This window comes from Physeter macrocephalus, chromosome 5 (genome assembly GCF_002837175.3).
Source record: "Physeter macrocephalus isolate SW-GA chromosome 5, ASM283717v5, whole genome shotgun sequence".
Taxonomy (NCBI): domain Eukaryota; kingdom Metazoa; phylum Chordata; class Mammalia; order Artiodactyla; family Physeteridae; genus Physeter; species Physeter macrocephalus.
Genome location: NC_041218.1, coordinates 5195759 through 5217349, shown reverse-complemented (window position 1 = coordinate 5217349; position 21591 = coordinate 5195759). Strand labels below are relative to the sequence as shown.

Here is a 21591-nt window from a genome sequence, read left to right as displayed (position 1 = left end):
AAAAAAAAAAAAAAAAAAAAAAAAAAAAAATATTTAAAACAAATTAAAAGGGTGTGTTAATCCCTACATTTTTCTTTACTAATCATTTTGGTTTTTTCCTTTGAATTAATTACGCAAGGAAGATACTTCAGTATGGAAGGTTTATTGTTCAAGTTTGAGTGAAATAAAGATTTATTAGTGGGAAGATCATTTAAGTAGATAAAGTTTGAGTTGGATATATGGTCACTGAAGCATTTTCATTTGTCTTTTAAATTGCTTTATTATTATTATTTTTTAATGATTTGCTTCCATGAAGCTATTGGGACCACCAGTATTGCAGTAGGACCTGGGTAGGGAATGGAAGTACTTGGCAGGGCAGCAGCAATCTTACTACATTTTACATAATGTGTACCCTTATGCAGATGCATTTAAATCTTACACTGTGGTGAAGGCATGATTTTTATACTGCTGCAGTAAAATTGGATTACTTAGCTCTGTTCTTGTCTGATGTCTAAAATAAATGTTTCTTATTTCCACATTAAAAAAAAAAAAAAAACAATATCTTCTTACTGAACATTCTACCTCCTTGTTCGCCTCCTCCCCTACCCCCACCAAACTGTAAGCTTTCGGAGGGCAGTAAACATGGCCTGTTTTGCTCACTGCTGTTATTTCCCATAGCTACAGACTACTGCCTGGTAAATTATAGGTGCTCAATAATTATTTAAGTGAATTATTGAAGTGAATTCAACAACAGGCTGAAGATTTTTTTTTAACTTTATTGAGGTATAATTGCTTTACAATGTGTATTAGTTTCTGCTTTATAACAACGTGTATCAGCTATACGTATACATATATCCCCATATCTCCTCCCTCTTGCATCTCCCTACCCCACCCCTCTAGGTGGTCACAAAGCACCAAGCTGATCTCCCTGTGCTATGCGGCTGCTTCCCACTAGCTAGCTATTTTACATTTGGTAGTGTATATATGTCCATGCCACTCTCTCACTTCACCCCGGCTTACCCTTCCCCCTCCCCGTGTCCTCAAGTCCATTCTCTACGTCTGCGTCTTTATTCCTGTCCTGCCCCTAGGTTCTTCAGAACCTTTTTTTTTAAGATTCCATATATAGGTGTTAGCATACGGTATTTGTTTTTCTATTTCTGACTTACTTCACTCTGTATGAAAGACTCTAGGTCCATCCACCTCACTACAAATAACTCAATTTCATTTCTTTGTATGGCTGAGTAATATTCCATTGTATATATGTGCCACATCTTCTTTATCCATTCATCTGTCGATGGACTCTTAGGTTGCTTCCATGTCCTGGCTGTTGTAAATAGTGTTGCAGTGACATTGTGGTACATAACTCTTTTTGAATTATGGTTTTCTCAGGGTATATGCCCAGTAGTGGGATTGCTGGGTCGTATGGTAATTCTATTTTCAGTTTTTTAAGGAACCTCCATACTGTGCTCCAGAGTGTCCGTATCAATTTACATTCCCAGCAACAGTGCAAGAGGGTTCCCTTTTCTCCACACCCTCTCCAGCATTTGTTTATACATTTTTTGATGATGGCCATTCTGACTGGTATGGGGTGATACCTCATTGTAGTTTTGATTTGCATTTCTCTAATAATTAGTGATGTTGAGCATCCTTTCATGTGTTTGTTGGCCATCTGTATCATTGTAGTTTTGATTTGCATTTCTCTAATGATTAGTGATGTTGAGAATCCTTTCATGTGTTTGTTGGCAATCTGTATATCTTCTTGGTAGAAATGTCTACTTAGATCTTCTGCCCATTTTTGGATTGGGTTGTTTGTTTTTTTAATATTGAGCTGCTTGTGTATTTTGGAGATTAATCCTTTGTCAGTTGCTTCATTTGCAAATATTTTCTCCCACTCTGAGGATTATCTTTTCATCTTGTTTATGGTTTCCTTTGCTGTGCAAAAGCTTTTAAGTTTCATCAGGTCCCATTTGTTTATTTGTGGTTTTATTTCCATTTCTCTAGGAGATGGGTCAAAAAGGATCTTGCTGTGATTTATGTCACAGAGTGTTCTGCCTATGTTTTCCTCTAAGAGTTGTACAGTGTCTGGCCTTATATTTAGGTCTTTAATCCATTTTGAGTTTATTTTTGTGTATGGTGTTAGGGAGCGTTCTAACTTCATTCTCTTACATGTAGCTGTCCAGTTTTCCCAGCACCACTTATTGAAGAGGCTGTCTTTTCTCCATTGTATATCCTTGCCTCCTTTGTCAAAGATAAGGTGACCATGTGTGCATGGGTTTATCTCTGGGCTTTCTATCCTGCTGCACTGATCTATATTTCTGTTTTTGTGCCAGTACCATACTGTCTTGATTACTGTAGCTTTGTAGTATAGTCTGAAGTCAGGGAGCCTGATTCCTCCCAAGCTGAAGATTTTAAAAAGCAGGAAAGGGGACAGCATCTGGGTCCTTGGTAATTTCATCAGGATATTGAAATACACCTGGACTCTGGTCATATGAAGTGAAATCTGACTCATTTCAGCCATTTTAAATTAAGGTTTTTGTTATTTGAAGTCAAAAGGTACCTGGTACAGGGCACAGGTAGGCAATTTGCAAAAAAAAAGAAATGCTAGTGGCAAATACACTCAATTTAACTCAATCATAAGACATGCAAATTAAAATAACCATGGAATAATATGTCACCCCAGAAGAAACATAAAAGCTTAATACATGTCATGTATATCCCAATTCACTCACTAAAAACACTAGTGGTTATTTACTATTTCTTTAATTTTACACATGAACATACAATTCATGAGAGTGTGATATTCCACTGCCTGTATTTTTTCCCCAAGCTCTGAATGTTAGACAGACTGTTCACTCCTGACCAGTAATGTAAATATAAGAGTTAACTCTGATGAAGTATTTATTCTGCCCTGGCCATGTGCTATCTACTTTTACATGCATTATTTATTGCCCACTACAACCCTACAAAAGGTGTACTATTGTTATTCCAGGTTTTTATATATTTATTTATTCACTTATTTATTTGCTGCGTTGGGTCCTCATTGCTGCGCACAGGCTTTCTCTAGTTGCAGCAAGCGGGGGCTACTCTTCACTGCGGTGCATGGGCTTCTCATTGCAGTGGCTTCTCTTGTTGCAGAGCATGGGCTCTAGGCACATGGGCTTCAGTGGTTGTGGCACACAGGCTTCAGTAGTTGCAGTTCTTGGGCTCTAGAGCACAGGCTCAGTAGCTGTGGCACACAGGCTTAGTTGCTCCACAGCATGTGGGACCTTCCCAGACCAGGGCTTGAACCCGTGTCCCCTGCATTGTTAGGTGGATTCTTAACCACTGCACCACCAGGGAATTCCTGTTATTCCATTTGAAAGTTGATGAAACTGAGCTACGAGAAAGACCAATGATCAGCGCCAAATCAAGGAGCTACTTAATTATAAGGCTAGAATTTGAAGCTAGGCAGTTTGACCACCAGAACCCAACAAGCAGAGCTTTCTCCCAAACTGAATGTGTTCTGCAACACATTGACTCCACCTGCGCCTCTCCTTCTGCCACTTATTTTGTGTTTGTGTTTTGACCCATAATCAGTGCCAAACTTATCAGAAAGAAACACTCTGACAGAAAAAGAAGATAAAAAATGAAAAGACAGTCAAAGATTGGTAGAAGTCCTTTGTCTCAGTTTTCTCCAATGAAAACACTGGAGATATAACAGTATTTACTTTTTTTTGTTTGTTTTTTTTTTGCGGTACACGGACCTCTCACTGTTGTGGCCCCTCCCGTTGCGGAGCACAGGCTCCAGACACGCAGGCTCAGCGGCCATGGCTCACGGGCCCAGCCGCTCCGCAGCATGTGGGATCTTCCCAGACCGGGGCACGAACCTGTGTCCCCTGCATCGGCAGGCGGACTCTCAACCACTGCGCCACCAGGGAAGCCCCAGTATTTACTTTTAGATTGTTGGCAATGTATTAAACAGATTAATACAGTACAAGTCACACATTTAGGATAGGATACATTAAACAATGAATAGTCTTTATGTTCATCATTTTTATCATAATTATGATGAAAGGCTTCATAAATGTCACCGAAGTTAGAAGGACTGACCAACAACTATATGACTGGTAGCTGGAAGAAACTATGGCCAGAGACATGTTATGACTTCGGAGATACAAAAAAGAAAAGGATGAGGGCTGATTTTCATTCTGGGAACAGAGTACTTAGGTGACTTAGTAAAGAAAAATTCTATTAGAACTACAATTTCCATTTTCAGAACTATATGCCCTGTCCCCCCACCCCAGCCCCACCCAGCATATGTTGCTGGCAAGGATGCGGGGCGGGGGACGACAGACACATACTCTGTGTGGGAGTCTAAGTCAATACTCCATTTGTGGAGGGCAATCGGCCAGTAGCTATCAAAACCTGAAACACAAGTACTCTTTAATAAAACAACTCTACATCTAGGAATTTACCTTCTAAAATATGCCAACAAGTAAATCTATACAAGCACAAGGATGTTCACTACAAAGATAACATTAAAATTGGAAATCAACTAAATGACCATCAATAATGGAATGGTTAAATAAATTAGGGTACTCCAATCTAGTTTACGAACCCATTTTTCCACTAGGCTCTCTAATAATCTAAGTGACACTACTATCCACCCAAGCTGCCGAAGCCAAAAATCTAGACAACAGCTTTACTTCTGTTTCTCACACTCCCCTCATCAAATCCTTTAGCAGACCTTATCACAGTAGCTTTCAAAACACATATAAAACCTAATCACCCTTCTCCTCTGTCACAAGCCTACTCTAAGCCATACCTGCCAAGATTACTTCAATAGCTTTGTTGGTTTAAAACCCTCCAATGGCTTCCACTGCACTGAGAATAAAATTCCTGCTCCTTACCATGATCTTGCCCTTAGTATGCAGGGCACCCCGCGATCAGGCTCCTGCCTGCCTCTCAGACGCCGATCTCGTAAGCTCTCCTGAATGTCCAGTAACACCAGCCTTTTATTTTGAGAGGTAGGAGGGTCCCTTGAGCATCACACACTCATTCTTGTTTTGGGGGCTTCACAATGAACCGTGTTCTTCTGAATTTTCTCATAACTGCCTCCACTTCACCCAGGTCTATTTCAATATCATCACTTCAACAAGACCTTCCTGACAACCTCACTACATGCATTACTGTCTCTCAGAACCATTAACAGACACTCTCAATACCGTTACCACAGTTTTATTTTCTTTATGGTACCTCTCACTGTCTGAAATTAATGATAAGGAATACATTTATTTTGTTCCTCTCACTATTGAAGTATTTGTCCAGTGAAAGAAAGGGCTTGATCTCCGTTGTGCACCACTGAATCCCCAGAATCTAGAACACTCCTGAACACTCCTTGGCATAAGCGAAGCCCTCAATTTGCATCAGCTGGATGAATATCAGGCAGTTTTTGAAAAGGATATTGATGTATATATGCTAAAACAGAAAAATGTTCAAGATAAACTAAGTGACAAAAGAAAATCACAAAGCAACACATATAAAATGAGGGGACTTCCCTGGTGCTGCAGTGGCTAAGACTCTGTGCTCCCAATGCAGGGGGCCCAGCTTCAATCCAGGGAACTAGATCCCACAGCCCACAATTAAAGATCCCACATGCCGCAACGAAGATCCCACAGGCGGCAACGAAGATCCCACAGGCGGCAACGAAGATCCCACATGCTGCAACTAAGACCTGGCACAGCCAAATAAATAAATTTTTAAAAATACATATAAAATGATCCCATCTGTGTGAAAATGAATGTAAGCACATTATGTAAAAATAGAAAACATATATGCATAGCAAGAGTCAAGAAGGATACAAGATAGAGTTCACAGTAATTCTCTCTGAAATACAGGGCAGAAGAGAGTGGAAAAAGGCCTTACACTATTTAATTAATTATACTCTTCTGAGCTATCTGAATATTTTCACCAGCAGGTATCATATATCATAACTTTTTTGTGACAGTTTTCCTATTCCTCCACCTACTGTAAAAGGCCCAACACACAAAGTGAGTACTCTCTTTTCTAAACACCCAGAACACATACACAACCTAAAGCTCCCATTATATTTCTACAACCTAACACATTCTGAAACACTGGATAAAATACACATGTGACTATTAGCTTTGGTCTAGTCCAGCTTAAAAGCTGAAGGAGAATCTCTTGGTTCAAACAGCAGATCAAACATACACACATTATCTCCTTTCAATAAAATATCACTGAAATAGTATTAAAAATTTTTTTAAGGAAAAGAATTATCATTTAAAAGTAAAATAAATGGAGAGATCTTTTCTTAAAAAAAAGAAAAGAAATCATTGTCTGGGGAAGGGAACTGGTGAAAAGAGCTGGGGGGGGAGGGTTGGCACTCTGGGGTAAAACAATGGACCCCTAAATGTCAGAATACAAAGGGTTATCAACTTCAAGCTAATCATTAATTCCCACCAAGAACTCACCATGAGCCCTTCTACTAGGTCTTATAAAATGAGTGACAAGGATCAGCAGATGTCTGACTAAAAACCCTACAACATAAATGAGACCAAGATAAACAATTACCCTAGAGCAAACAGATAAGAGGAAGGGTGATGACTTTAAAAAAAACTCTATTAACATTTTCAAAGAGATTCAAGAAGATTATGAATCCATAAAATGGAAAAAGGATGCTGGGCGTGGGGGGGGGTGGAATTCTTGAAAATTTAAAATATGACTGCTAAAGTAAAATTACAGAGTCTTAGAATAAAATAGAGGAAATGCCCAGAAAAACAAAAGGACAAAAAAATGGGGGTGGGGGAGTGGGCATGAATACATAAAGCCCAATAACCAACTAAAAAGAGTTATGAAGAGAATTAAAGCAATAATAGGAGAATTTCCCAAGAACTAAAAAACATGAGTCTTTAGTTTAATATTAATGGAAAAGAACCACCTCTAAACATCTGTGAGAAATTTCTATTTAAAAAGGACAGAAAGAAAGCTCTAAGGAGCTTCCACAGAGGAAGATAAAATACATCACCCACAATGGAACAAGAAACACACTGTATCAGACTTCTCAACAACAACAATGGATACTAAAAGACATTGGAGCAATGCATTCAAAGCTTTGACGGAAAATAATTTTCAACTTAGTTTGGCTTGAATAAAAATAACACCAGTCAACTATAAGGGTTAATGAAGACTTTTTCAGATATGCCAGGATTCAAAACTGTATCTTCCACATATTCTTTCTAGAAATTTCTGTGAGGGATATACTGTATTAAAACAAGGAAGTAACTCAAAGACTAAAGATCCAATAAGAGCAGAGCCAAAGTGCAAATGCAGTGATGCAGAGTCCAGCACTAAGAACAACATGTAACAGGTCTAGATAATATCTAGTCCATAATAACGAAAAAGACTAGGAGAAGCCTTTCCTCAGGGAAAAGTACTCACATACATAAAATAACAGCAATAAAAACAAATAGCATGGAAAGCTGATAACATGGAAGAAAGAACAATGACAAATAAGACAAGAAAAAAGGCAATTACAGACTCAAAAACCAAGAACCAATACAGGAAATGTAACTGTACTCTCCTTTCCTCTGCTGCGAACAATATTTATACCACCACAATAATGTAGAAACTATTCATCAATTTCCCACTATTAAAACCAAGTCATTCTCAACCTTGACAATGCCAAAGTAGAAATGACAGACATAGGGGCATAAAGGGGAAAGGAAAGGTGAAAAGAAAAGTAGAAGCAGTAATAGCTTCAATTTTCCTCCTGGGAAATCAAGATAGACAATCTATATTAACATGAAGGAAAACTCTATTATATTACATAACTTGCAAAGAGAACAGGGATAATATTAAAAGTGATACACCTATTGGGTAAGTAGAAAAAATGAACCAAATCCTCATCTATCAGAGCAGAAATCAATGTAAAATTGATAAATCATAAAATAATCTTATTATTTAGTCACAAAAACCACACAAATAATTTATTGAAAGTTTCCTTTGGAGAGTGGCACTAAGGAGTGAGAAAGGGTTGCTGACCTTTATTATAAGCAACTAGATATCTGACTTCTAAATTTTTCAATGGACTTAAGAAAAAAAACACCAAAGAATACTGATCTCTTCATGAAAACACAATTCATAACACATCCTGCCTACATTTTTCCCTATAATGTAACAGATAAAACTTCTTTTTCCTAATATTCCTGAGTGCCAGGTTAAATAATTTTTGAAGCTTTACCACCATCTTTAGAGGTATGTACAGACAATCTAATAATTCAAGTTACAGGATGTATATATTACTATCATCAAAATTACTGGACCATCACTCCATATCAAAGTAAAATGTAACTACAGATTTAATTTACATTACCTCAACCAAGCCAAAACATCCACATTTATCCATAGTTTCTCAATTTTAATAATTATTTTACCACAAATATGGAAATGTATCTTTAACACCTTTTTTTCTATATTGCTTTAGGTTTTATTGGTGTTAGTAGTATACACAACAGCATTTCAAATTCAACAGACTTAAATTTACTTCAGTTTTCATTCCACCTTTTCCTCTGTCCTTTTTACTTTTAGATAATATAAAGTTTATTTCATTATTTATTTTTAATCTGCCAGACCTGAAAAGGGAAAAGTATTTCATGAAGTCTATACATAACACAAGATGAAAAAAGGACCAAGTTTTTATTTATTACTATTCAAAACATTATGCAAAACCACAGAGCCAAATATAGAGATAAGACCAAATTCTAAGAGAAACACAGCCAATTCTAACCCATGATGGAAGATTTAAGTGAGATCTCAAAAATGGCTATAGGAAAATGTTAAATAAGCCATTAGTTTTCCCACATTAAAAAAGGCTTTTGGGCTTCCTGGTGGCATAGTGGCTGAGAGTCCGCCTGCCAATGCAGGGGACACGGGTTCGTGCCCCGGTCCGGGAAGATCCCACATGTCGCGGAGCTGCTGGGCCCGTGAGCCATGGCCGCTGAGCCTGCGCATCCGGAGCCGCTGCTCTGCAAAGGGAGAGGCCACAACAGTGAGAGGCCCACGTACCGCCAAAAAAAAAAAAAAAAAGCTTTTGTTTTCTGGGGTTTTTTGTTTTGTTCTGTTTTTCTCTTTTTACTGTTTCTTAGAGGTGGTGGCTTCTTTTTTGTAAGGAGAAGGCAGCTGAAGGGGAATGCTACAGCATTACAGTTAATGGTGTTTACCATTTGTTTAACAATATTCTACTCAAGAAACAGCTTTTTTAAAAATAAAACATCTAAAAACCAACTGGGATCAACTTCTTCAAAATACAAGTTACACTGTGGGGAAGCTTCCACATGATGACCACATTTTTCTTTAACATCACAGAGTGTCATCAGTCCCAGTTAAAACAGCATAAATGAATGCACTTGTTTGTAGGAAGAACAGTTCACGTTCTACTTCACCACTAAGAGCCAAATGGCTGTGATGGAACAAGGTGAGTGCATCACACATCATATTTCAGGTAAGTCACAGACACTTTTCCGTTATCCATGAAATATAAAAGCTAAGAAACATTTAAAAATAATTTACTAAACTCCTCTCAAATCAAAATATAGGAAGCTATTGCATAATTTGACACTTCAGAGAAATTACATTTTTGTTATCATTAAAATGAAGCAAATAAAAAATGGTTCAGTGTTCCTTAATAAGGCATTAGGTAGTTTAGAAAGGACTTGGCTATATGACATTAGTCTTGTATTTATTTTACATTTTGCATATAGGTCTAGATGTTAAAAACATATGTGGGGCTTCCCTGGTGGCGCAGTGGTTGAGAATCCGCCTGCCAATGCAGGGGACACGGGTTCGTGCCCCGGTCCGGGAAGATCCCACGGGGTGGGAGGGAGGGAGATGCAAGAGAGAAGAGATATGGGAACATATGTATATGTATAATTGATTCACTTTGTTATAAAGCAGAAACTAACACACCATTGTAAAGCAATTATACTCCAATAAAGATGTTAAATATGTGTGTGTGTGTGTGTGTGTGTGTGTGTGTGTGTGTGCGCGCAGTACTTCCCTGGTGGAGCAATGGTTAAAACTCCACCTGCCAATGCAGGGGACACAGGTTCAAGCCCTGGTCTGGGAAGATCCGACATACCACAGAGCAACTAAGCCCATGTGCCACAACTACTGAGCCTGCGCTCTGGAGCCTGCGAGCCACAACTACTGAGCCCACGTGCTGCAACTACTGAAGCTCGTGCTGCCTAGAGCCCGTGCTCTGCAACAAGAGAAGCCACCGCACTGCAATGAAGAGTAGCCCCCGCTCACAGCAACTAGAGAAAGCCCGCACACAGCAACGAAGACCCAACGCAGCCAAAAATTTCAAAATATATATATGTAAATAAATATTTTTAAAAACATGTGCATAAAGAAACTATACAACTAGAACAATCATAAGTTTATAATAAATATAACATTTTACACTGGAAACAGCAACTGTTTATTCTAAAATATACACTATGAAATAGTTAAAATTTAAACACTTGTTAAAATACATTGTTTCCAATTCAATTGGCCTTACAGAAAATGAAACATATATTTCACTATCATTTAACTTTACTTTTAGAAAAGTAGCCAGGCAGGATTTTATGCCCTAGGTTTAAAAAAAGAAACAGAAAATTCTACTTAGAAATCAGGCACCGCTGCAGCTTCAATATATAATAAAAATTATTCCAGAAGAGAGAGTTTATCATACTTAACATATACTACAAGATTTTACAAGAAAAAAAGATATATAGCTAATGCCAGCTGAGGTTAAATATATTAAATATTACACATAAGTATTTTAAGTATTAAATATCTCAGAATAAGTAAAAGTCTAAATATGAGTTCAATTGTAACATAATGAAATTAAACCTATACTATCATATTTTTACTTAACAAAAAGGGAACATGTATTTAAATTCATCAAACTGTTTTTCTCTCAGCTTGAAACAAGTTCTCTAAAACACATGAGCTACAAAATAGTTGGGTTTTTTTCCCTTCTTCTGATCTAATTAAATTCTAGCAGATTACCAGAAGAAATATGTTAAAATGCTGCTGAAGGGACCAAAGATTTTACTTTTTTTTTTTTCTTTTCTAATTGTAACTGGAGGTTAAACACACATGAAGAAATATGTTGAAAATCCTCAAACCTGCCACGGAATACTTGAGTCCAAATGTTTTTTCAGAGTTTTCAAATTATATAAATATTTCAAAATGTGTCAAATTCTTACTACGATTTAAATACTTTACAAAAGTATATCTACTCTTATGTACACACACAATTTACACAGAATTGGAATTAAAATGCTGAATTATTCTAGAATAGCTAATAAAACTACTTTAGAAACTAGGTGAAAAATCTTGGGAACCAAAGAGGGGAGTTAAAGATACTACTTTATTCCTATCACTCTCCTATCAGTCAAATTCCAAATTCAGAATATAAAACCTGTATGATTTGTTCTTTCCTTATTTTACAAACCCAGATTTGATTCCACGATAAAAATACATATCTCAATATCTAGTGCTATCATATTTAATGCTTTAATACAATTAAACACATAATAGAGAAATGCAATACTTCTGTTAGTTTTGTCTTTGTTTATTTTTAACAGTAACAATCCAAGCCAAGTCATTCTCCAGAACCAGATGCAAAAATATCCTCCTCTGCAAAAAAACAAAACTTTTTACCCTTAGGGCATTTGGGCTTCTAACTCTTTTTACTGTCATTTTACATTTTAGTACTTAAATCACCTTATAAAAACTGCTATCACCGCTGGGATCAGCCATATTACCCTCCCAGATCCAACGCCACTTGATAAGAACACTTTCAGCTTCACCATCCATCCTCCGGCAGCGCGATTCAATAGGGCAGGCTCCCCGGCTCCCAACCGAGACGCGCCACCCCGATCCCACTGCAGCACCCATCCACACACAACAAAACAGCTGAGTATTAAGGTTCTTTCTTGCAACTTCTCCTACGGCTCTGAGACTCTCCCGCCACACACACCCACCACCAAACACACACCCAAGACACACACTCGGGGAGCCTACAAGAAAGAGGAGGGGGAAGGTAGGTGGAGGAAAAAAGCACGACTAGAGAAAGTAGATCCGTGCGTAGCAGGCGCCTCAAAAAGGTGGGATGGATTTCTCCAAAGCTCAGATCGGGAACCTTGCTGGAGACAGCCAACAGAGAAAGCCTCAACAGAGAAAGCCCCTAAGGTTAACTCTTTGCTAACCTTTTACAGGAACTTCACCCCTACCATTTAATTTCAAATAAACCAACAAGTCCATTTTATTATTTTATATTATTTAATGAAATTTTGTTGGGAGCTGAGAGTATGAAACAAAGGGAAACAACACATTTTGTGTCACAACGTTAAAACCTTAGGTTAACCCTATGGGTAAATCTCCAAATTCTTTCTATTCTATCTGGAGTGAGGAGGTCAAAACTGAAATATTAACCCCCTAAAATGGTCTTCAATGTCTACCAAAAAATGTCCTACTCGGGTCTCACTCTCCAAAACCAGAGCCACTTCCCCGCCCCCCACACCCCCACCCCGTTTAACCAAGGAATTTTCATGCAATAAGTCCACTTAAGATACTGCAACCATATTTTGACAAATTTTTCTTACTCCTTTTATTTATAGGTGTTTTTCATGGTTTTTTTTAAATATAAGTTTTTTTTAAAACCACCTTTTCCAAGCCTCAAAACAAGCATCTGTAATTATGGACAATTACCCTCCTGCTCAATAAACAAACAAGTCTACTTTTCCTCCTCAAACTTTCTAATCTTCTATGAAGCTGGCCAAGTGCTTTCTACTCCTGGCGCTGAAAAAATAAAAAGAAACATTATGTAACTTCAGTCTACTTCTGTTGTTTTAATAAACTAGCTTAAATTATGATTTAACTGTGGTCTTGGTTACTAAAGAATTCATATTTTTAAATAAACAAATGTTTTAAAGACTGTCAATATGGGGGAGAAGAGCAGGAAATGGGAATCAGATTCTTAACTTTGCTTCGATAAAGGCCAAGTCAAGAAATTTCTTTTTTTTTTTTTCCCAGATCTGGTACCCCGTAAAATCTTACCAACTCAGAACATTGATTATAAATCATCATCTTCCATGAAATATTCTCCAAACCTACAATGTTATAGTAATCCCACTAAAATTCAGAATAACAAAATTAAAGGAGTTAAGATTTAAGATACAACCAAGAAAGCAACCCTTCTACAAAAATGCTGATTGCATGATTGACACTTGTACACATACAGACAAGCCAGGGTGTCTGTGGTCAGAAGAAAACAACTAAAAAATAGAAGTCTACTCTTTCATTATCACAAAGTTAAATAATATCATTCCAAAGAATTATCTATAATGAACTTTGGAATTATTTTAAATGGTTTTAGAAAACACATGCAAAAGTTTCTATTTTTATTTCCACTGTAATGTAGTTTCAAATATGAATAAAATTCTATACAAGTTTCAATCTCAAGATTTTTATCCTAATTAAATTAAATTTACAAAAGTCTTTTAGAAAATGTGTATGACGCACAAAGATTGGTCAATGGTGAAAACTACTCAATAAGATTTAATAAAAATACTGTATTTGGAGAAATCATTCCTATGATCAATTAATAGAATTCCTTCACTTCCTTTTGTGCCCTTCCATCGAAGCAAAAACTCTTTAAGATGTTGCACAGAATCCTGGGGGCAGCAGTAGATTAATCAAGTACTACTGGCTTTAATTAACTTATCAATTCCCCTTATCCACTTTATGGCTCCCCTCACTTCCCCCACTACTTCCCCTAAAATCCTAAATATCACCTACAAAAGAAGCTATAGGCACAGTGCAGTCAAGTACCTTGAGGAAGCATGTGGCTGTTCTTTAGCAGCTTGCCAGTACACATATTAATAGAGGAAAAGTAATAAGACTTACAGAAAAATAGGATATGTGTGGCAGTAAATAAAGAAATAGAACCACCGCTGCATTTATGTAATATGTTTAACCATTTTTCATTAAGACTGTGAAGGTAACTTCTCAGTATTTTCATTTATAAAAGAAATTCACCACTAATCCTAGGTTATTAAAAAAATATATAGGAACAATTCCATGATTAAAACTTGAAAAAGGACTTCCTTGGTGGCACAGTGGTTAAGAATCTGCCTGCCAATGCAGGGGACACGCGTTCAATCCCTGGTCCAGAAAGATCCCACGTGTCGCAGAGCAACTAAGCCCGCGAGCCACAACTACTGAGCCCGCATGCCACAACTACTGCAGCCCGCATGCCTAGAGCCAGTGCTCTGCAACAGAGAAACCACCGCAATGAGAAGCCCGCACACCTCAACAAAGAGTAGCCCCCGCTCACCGCAACTGGAGAAAGCCTGCACACAGCTACGAGGACCTAACACAGGCAAAAATAAATAAATTTACAAAAAAAAACACAAAAACTTGAAGAAGTTTCTCCTCCCAGTACTGTGCCCTACTAATGAGACAGAGAAATAGACGGAACAAAAAAGGACAATAAATCAAATGTTTTGACTTTCCAAAAAGTCAAAAACCCTAAGGTGTTGTTATCCTAACCAACAAAATTTTTTCTTAATTCTCTCCTTCTACAAAGACTTGAATAAAACCATAATGCATTAAAATAAAAAAGGAACCTAACTACACAGAAGATAATTTTCTACATAGCCAAAGGAAGCAAAATACTTAGAGTAAATTTCTTAAAACATATTATATAAAGAATTAATAATAGGAAAAACATTAAGAAAACCCCCCCTCCAATAAACTATGGACAAAACATGATTGAGCATATACAAGAAATACAAGTGATAAAATTCAGGAATGTTCAATAGTCCTACTAATCAAGTAAGCAAAAATTTAAAACTTAAGTACTATTTCTCAATTATTAAACTAGGAAGTAAAAAGGTCTGTATAAAGGCTTTTTTTTGTTTTGTTTTGTTTTTTTATTTATTTTTGGCTGTGTTGGGTCTGCGTTGCTGTGCGCGGGCTCTCTCTAATTGCGGCGAGCAGGGGCTACTCTTCATTGCAGTGCGCGGGCTTCTCATTGCAGCGGCTTCTCTTGTTGCGGAGCACGGGCTCTAGGCACGCGGGCTCTAGAGCGCAGGCTCAGTTGTTGTGGCACACGGGCTTAGTTGCTCCGCGGCACGTGGGATCTTCCCAGACCAGGGCTCAAACCTGTGTCCCCCGCATTGGCAGGCGGATTCTTAACCACTGCACCACCAGGGAAGTCCTTTTATAAAGTTTTTAATACACCATGCATGACAAAGTTCGGTGAAACTGGTCCTAACACACATTGCTGTTGGCATTATAATTCGATACATCCCTTTTGGGGAGCATTTTAAAGTTATAATAAAAATAAGAGTTCACATTTTAGTAGGAACTTTCTGAGTTAACACGCACTGTTTGAAAGGCTTTCTGAACATGAACCCTCTTTAACTCTCTCAAAAATCCTATGACAGGGCTTTTATCATCGTCCCCATTTTATAGATGAGTAAACAAACACAGAGAGATTGAATAGCTTATACAAAGTCCAACAACTAGAAAGTGATAGAGCCAGAACCTCAGACCCAGCAATTGGACATTAGAGCCCACTCACCTCTAAATATGTATCAAGAATCAAAATGTTTCTTTCTTTTAAATTAGCAATCCTGCTTACGGAAATCTGTCCTATAAAAATAATCCAAAATATGAAAAGGACTTTATCTACAAAAATGCTGCCAGATCATTTTATATGGCATAATAAGCACCAGTAATTATAATATTAAGAGAAGTGGAAGAATAGGGGTGATTACGGGACGTTTATGTCAGTCTACTCAATGGAAAATAAAGCACCTTTCAAAAAAGTTATGAAGACCAACAACATGGAAATTTTCTTTTACATGTTAAGGAGAAGAGTAGGCTATAAAATTCTATATATATACAATCATTAATAAAATAAAAACAAAATATGTATATGAAAAAACTTGGAAAGAAAATAGATCAAAATTAAGTGTCTATGTTAGAGTGATATGAAAAGGGGTGAACTTTTATTTCTTTTTCTCCATATTCCATATTTAATGTAATAACAATTATAAATAAAATTTAAGTGACTGAAATAACAGATTTCTACAATTAGAAATCCACAGGTTACATGGTGACATCAGAAGAAATTCAGACTCAAACTAAAAAAGACAACAATGTTTTGACATTTTAGTAAGTAAAAAGATAATCTAGTTATATTTCAAAAATTTTAGAAAGGAATTATGTATATCATAATATAACCCCACTCATGCTAATTTTAAACTAAACAAATTCTGTTTTAACCAAAGCTCAAATTAACTCCAACCTATCACTATTATCCCAATGACCTTTACTCCAAAGAAAATGCCTACATTTGACAGTAGCTTCTTAATAACACAGGCAGGTAAAAGTTACCATGAACTATATTAGGACTCAAAAATACTAGTATTGAGAAGTATAATGAGATCTCATAAATATACATCCGATGTGAAATTTTGGCAATAAAGACGGCCTAAAAACAATTTTTTAAAACTTGAAATGATCATTAAGTTCTTTATCCAGTATCATTTTCCAATGGCAGCACTGTACCTAGCACAGTGTCAAGAATCTCAGGACACTTGTCACCCAACACTATTCCACAGCCCAGCTACTTCTAGTGGGACAGTTTCTCCCTGCCACAGAAGAATGGACCAAAAAATAAAGGGTTCAAAAAAAGAAGGGTTAACTGGAGGAGTAAAGAGCCACTAAAGAGGCTAATAAGTGGGTTGTGTGGTAAAGATAAAGAAAAAATAAAAGAGGAGAAATGAAGCCAGAGAGAATAATTCCTTATATAAGTTAGTTACTGAGGGAAAAGAGATCTACACCTTGGTGTATTGCCAGCCTTCTTCACTTTTTAAAAAACAACAACAACGGGGCTTCCCTGGTGGCGCAGCGGTTAAGAACCCGCCTGCCAATGCAGGGGATACAGGTTCGAGCCCTGGTCCGGAAGATCCCACACGCCGTGGAACAACTAAGCCCGTGCGCCACAACTATTGAGCCTGCGCTCTAGAGCCCGCGAGCCACAACTACTGAGCCCGCGTGCCGCAACTACTGAAGCCCGCGCGCCTAGAGCCTGTGCTCCACAACGAGAGAGGCCACCGCAATGAGAAGCCCGCGCACCGCAAGGAAGAGGCGCCCCCGCTCGCCGCAACTAGAGAAAGCCTGCAGGCAGCAACGAAGACCCAACACAGCCAAAAATAAATAAATTAAATAAATTTATTTAAAAACAACAACAAAAAAAACACAAACGTAAGACTATGCAAAACTTTGCACTCTCTGTTTACTGAGGACACAACATTGAAAAACCACAGGCACCGTGTTCAAGAAGCTCGCGGTCTGATCTATCACCTCCCTCAGCTGTGTCCTGGCTAACCTGCAAAAATCCGAAACCTGACAGCAATTCTCCGTCTCACTATTGCAGCATAAGGTCTGTCACAAGTACTTTCTTATTAATTATACCTGAAGTACTGAAGTCTGTGAAAATTTACTTAAGAATAAGTTAGGGCAGTTGAAGGTTATCCCTGTAGCAGCCTCACGCCCACTCACATGCGTTTCAACATGCTTTCCTGGGTACAGTCATGATATGCACTCTGAGGTGCACATCACCCACAGTCCACTGAAATCTGATAATACTCATAAAAGGGCCTTCCCTTGAATGTCATGTCAAGTGACCTCCTACAAGAAAAAAGCACTAATGCTGTGTTTACTTCCTAAACTATTCCCTTCGGGAACTCAGTTTTGAGGAAAAGACCTCCATCCCCTTCTGCATCCAAGACAGGATCCTTCAGAGCACTTTATTTTCTGAGGAAAGGTTCTCATTCTGGGGGTGATGAACCCCTACAAAGGTTTTATATAAGCTTCAGGGGGTCACTGAACTCTCCCCCTTAAATTACATAAAATGTGTATACCTATATTCATATATGCATTCTTCTGTGGAAAGTGAGGATATATCCAAAGGGATCTGTAACCCAAAAAAAAGATTAAGAGGCACCCAAGATTTAACTGCACCCACACCAGGATGAACGCAGATCAGTTAGGCAGTTTTCCTTTCTTAATCCTCCTGCTTAATTCCTGCCTATTTAATACTAATAAAATTGACAAACATATAAAGTGATTATTATGTCAGACACCACGCTAAGTGCTTTACACACATTATTTAATTCTTACAACTCAATGAAGTAGGTATTATTATCCCACTTATCAGATGAAGCAACTAAAGCACCAAGAAGTTATTTGCCAAAAGGCACATTGCTGTTCTGTTCAAAAATTGTAAAACTTCTCAAAATGAAATATACCTATTTACTTGTGTACACATTTCTCTTAACTAGTGGGTCTTTTCTGTTTAACCCTCACCTGAGTCAGACAGAAAATTGATTTTTTTGTCAAAAGACACATCTCTGCTAGGCTGCCAGTTACACAGGTAGATCACTCCCGTCAAGAAAGATTTGAAAGAGGAACCTGAAAGACATTTTGTCCCAGGATAAAATTTGGTTTCGGATTCTTAAGTTAGGTGTATCTCATCAGTTAAAAGATTTCTGTTAGGATGTAGAAAATCCTGAAGAACCTACCAAAAAATACTAAAACTAATAAGTGAATTTAGCAAGATAACAGAATATGACATATATATAAATTATACTTCAGGAATTGAGCCCAATCTCTCTCCCCGACTGCAAAACTCCACAGTAGAGTCCCCCCTAAATAAAGTCAGCCTTATTGTCTTTTTAAAAATGTACTTCTGGGCTTCCCTGGTGGTGCAGTGGTTGAGAGTCCGCCTGCCGATTCAGGGGACACGGGTTCGTGCCCCGGTCCAGGAGGATCCCGCGTGCCGCTGAGTGGCTGGGCCCGTGGGCCGTGGCCGCTGGGCCTGTGCGTCCGGAGCCTGTGCTCCGCAACGGGGAGGCCACAGCAGTGAGAGGCTCGCATACCACCAAAAAAAAAAAAAAAAAAAAGTATTTCTATATACAGTAGAAATAATTTATAAATAAAATTCAAAAAATTCCATTTATAACAGCATCAAAAAGAATTAAATACTTAGGAATAAATTTAACCAAAAAAAGTACAATATCTGTACACTGAAAGTTATAAAACATTGCTGAAATTAAAAAACACCAAAATGAAGAGATTCATGCTACAGGTTCATCATAATCCTTATCAAAATCCCAATAGACTTTTTTGTCGAAAATGGCAAGATGATCCTAATATTTATATGGAAATGCATAGGGCCTATAATGGGCAAAATCATTTTGGAAAAGAAGAAGAAAATTGGGGGAATTATACTACCTGATTTTAAAACTTACAATAAATCTATAGTAACGAAGATAGCATACTACTGGCATAACGAATGGAATACAGATTAGTGGAACATTAGAGAATCCAGAAATAAACCCACACATTTATGATCAAGTGATTTTCAGCCAAGGTGCAATAACAACTCAGTAAGGGAAGGACAGTCTTTTCAACAAACTGCCTTGGAACAACTGTACATCCATATGCAAAATAATTAACTTGGACCATACCTCACACCATACACAAAAATTAACTCAAAATGTATCATGGACCTTAATGTAAAAACCAAACAGCAGGGACTTCCCTGGTGGCGCAGTGGTTAAGAATCCACCTGCCAATGCAGGGAACACTTTCAGCCCTGGTCTGCGAAGATCCCACATGCCACAGAGCAACTAAGCTCGTGCGCCACAACTACTGAGCCTGCGCTCTAGAGCCCGCGAGCCACAACTACTGAGCCTGCGTGCCACAACTACTGCAGCCCATGTGCCTAGAGCCTGTGCTCCGCAACAAAGAGAAGCCACCGCAATGAGAAGCCCACACACCGCAACAAAGAGTAGCCCCCACTCACCGCAATTAGAGAAAGCCCACGCACAGCAACGAAGATCCAATGCAGCCAACAAATAAATAAATAAATTTATTTTTAAAAAACCAAGGTATATATGAGAGAAAATCCTAAGTGTTCTTATCACAAGGAAAAAATGTTTTTTCTTTTTTCTTTTTTATCTATACAATATGATGAATGTTCACTAAACTTACTGTAGCAATCATTTCAAGACGTACATAAGTCAAATCACTATGCTGTACAGCTTAAAATTATACAGTGTTGTAAGTCAACGATATCTCAGTAAAACTGGAAGAGAAAAAAAAAACAGTATGGTAAATCACTTTGGGTTCTCCTTCTGGTCCCTGTAACACCACAAATGGGGTATCCATACTCCCTCCATACCATCTTCCCAATTGTTACTGACAAGGTTATTATTCTAACAAAGATACAATGCTGGGACTTCCCTGGCTGTCCAGTGGTTACGACTTTGCCTTCCAGTGCAGGGGGTGCAGGATCCATCCCTGGTGGCGGAGTTAAGATCCCACCTGCCTCACAGCCACAAAAGCAAAACGTAAAAACAGAAGCAATACTGTAACAAATTCAATAAAGACTTTAAAAAAAGATACAATGCTATTCTTCTGTAGCCATCTTCAATGGCTCCCTGTTGCCTACAGAAAAACTTCAAACTTCCCAATTTACTTTCCCTTATTTACTCACAAAATGGGCTGGAGTTTCTTTCTTTCTTTCTTTCGTGAGCATTTTTTCCCCACCTTTATTGAGGTATAATTGACAAATACAATTGTAAGATATCATGACGATTTGATATACATATCCACTGCAAAAGGATTCCTCCCATCTAGTTAATTAATACATCCATCACCTCACATATATGTAGTGTGAGAGAAAGAATATTTCCTTTCTACTCTCTTAGCAAATTTTAATTATATAATACAGGGTTATCAACTATAGAAATCATATTGTACATTGGAACCTCAGACCTTATTCATCTTATAGCTGAAAGTTGGACTGGAGTTTCTGAAACAGCAAAAACCAGAGTCAGACACGCCTGGACTTAAATCCTTACTCAATCACTTACCAACTATGTGATCTTCCTGAAATTTAGATCCTTCATGTGTGAAACTGGAACTAATGCGTCTACTGATGTTACTGTTAAGTATCAAAGGAGATAAGTTCTGGTGAGCACAAGTGCCAATCCACCATGGCCATGTGCTTAATTCTTCCTCACCTTCCCGCTCTCTTCAGTGAAGTTTGTTTTCAGTCTTCAAGACTCAACTCAGATGCAGTCTTTTATCAGTTCCCCTGCCTTAAAGTTCTTCCTTCTCTAAGTTTCCCCAGTACTTTGTGCAATCTTCCATTGTAGCATTTGTCATTTTGCATTATAGTTTGCTCCAAATTGGTAGAAACCAAGGGTAGGGATGTGTCTTATTTTGGTCTCTCCAGTGTACAGTGCACAGTAGATGCTCAGTAACATCTTCTTGGGTGATTAACAGAAAACAAATAGACAACGAAACCCTGACTGAAAATAAAACATATGCTTTAAGAACTTACTTGGGAGGGGGGGATAGATTTTAAGTCGCCTATAATCTCACTAACATTACATAGCACTTTTATCATTTGATTCCTTCCCTCCTTTCATGTGGGTGGGAGAAAGGAAGAAAGCATGAAGTACAGTAGAGAAA

At 37.8% G+C, this 21591-nt stretch overlaps 1 protein-coding gene across 28 annotated transcripts in view; it reads right to left on the bottom strand.

Moving 5' to 3' along the window:
- Positions 1-21591, bottom strand: part of KMT2C (lysine methyltransferase 2C) — a 298083-nt gene that overhangs the window by 260915 nt on the left and 15577 nt on the right. The gene's annotated exons all lie outside the window — the stretch shown is intronic.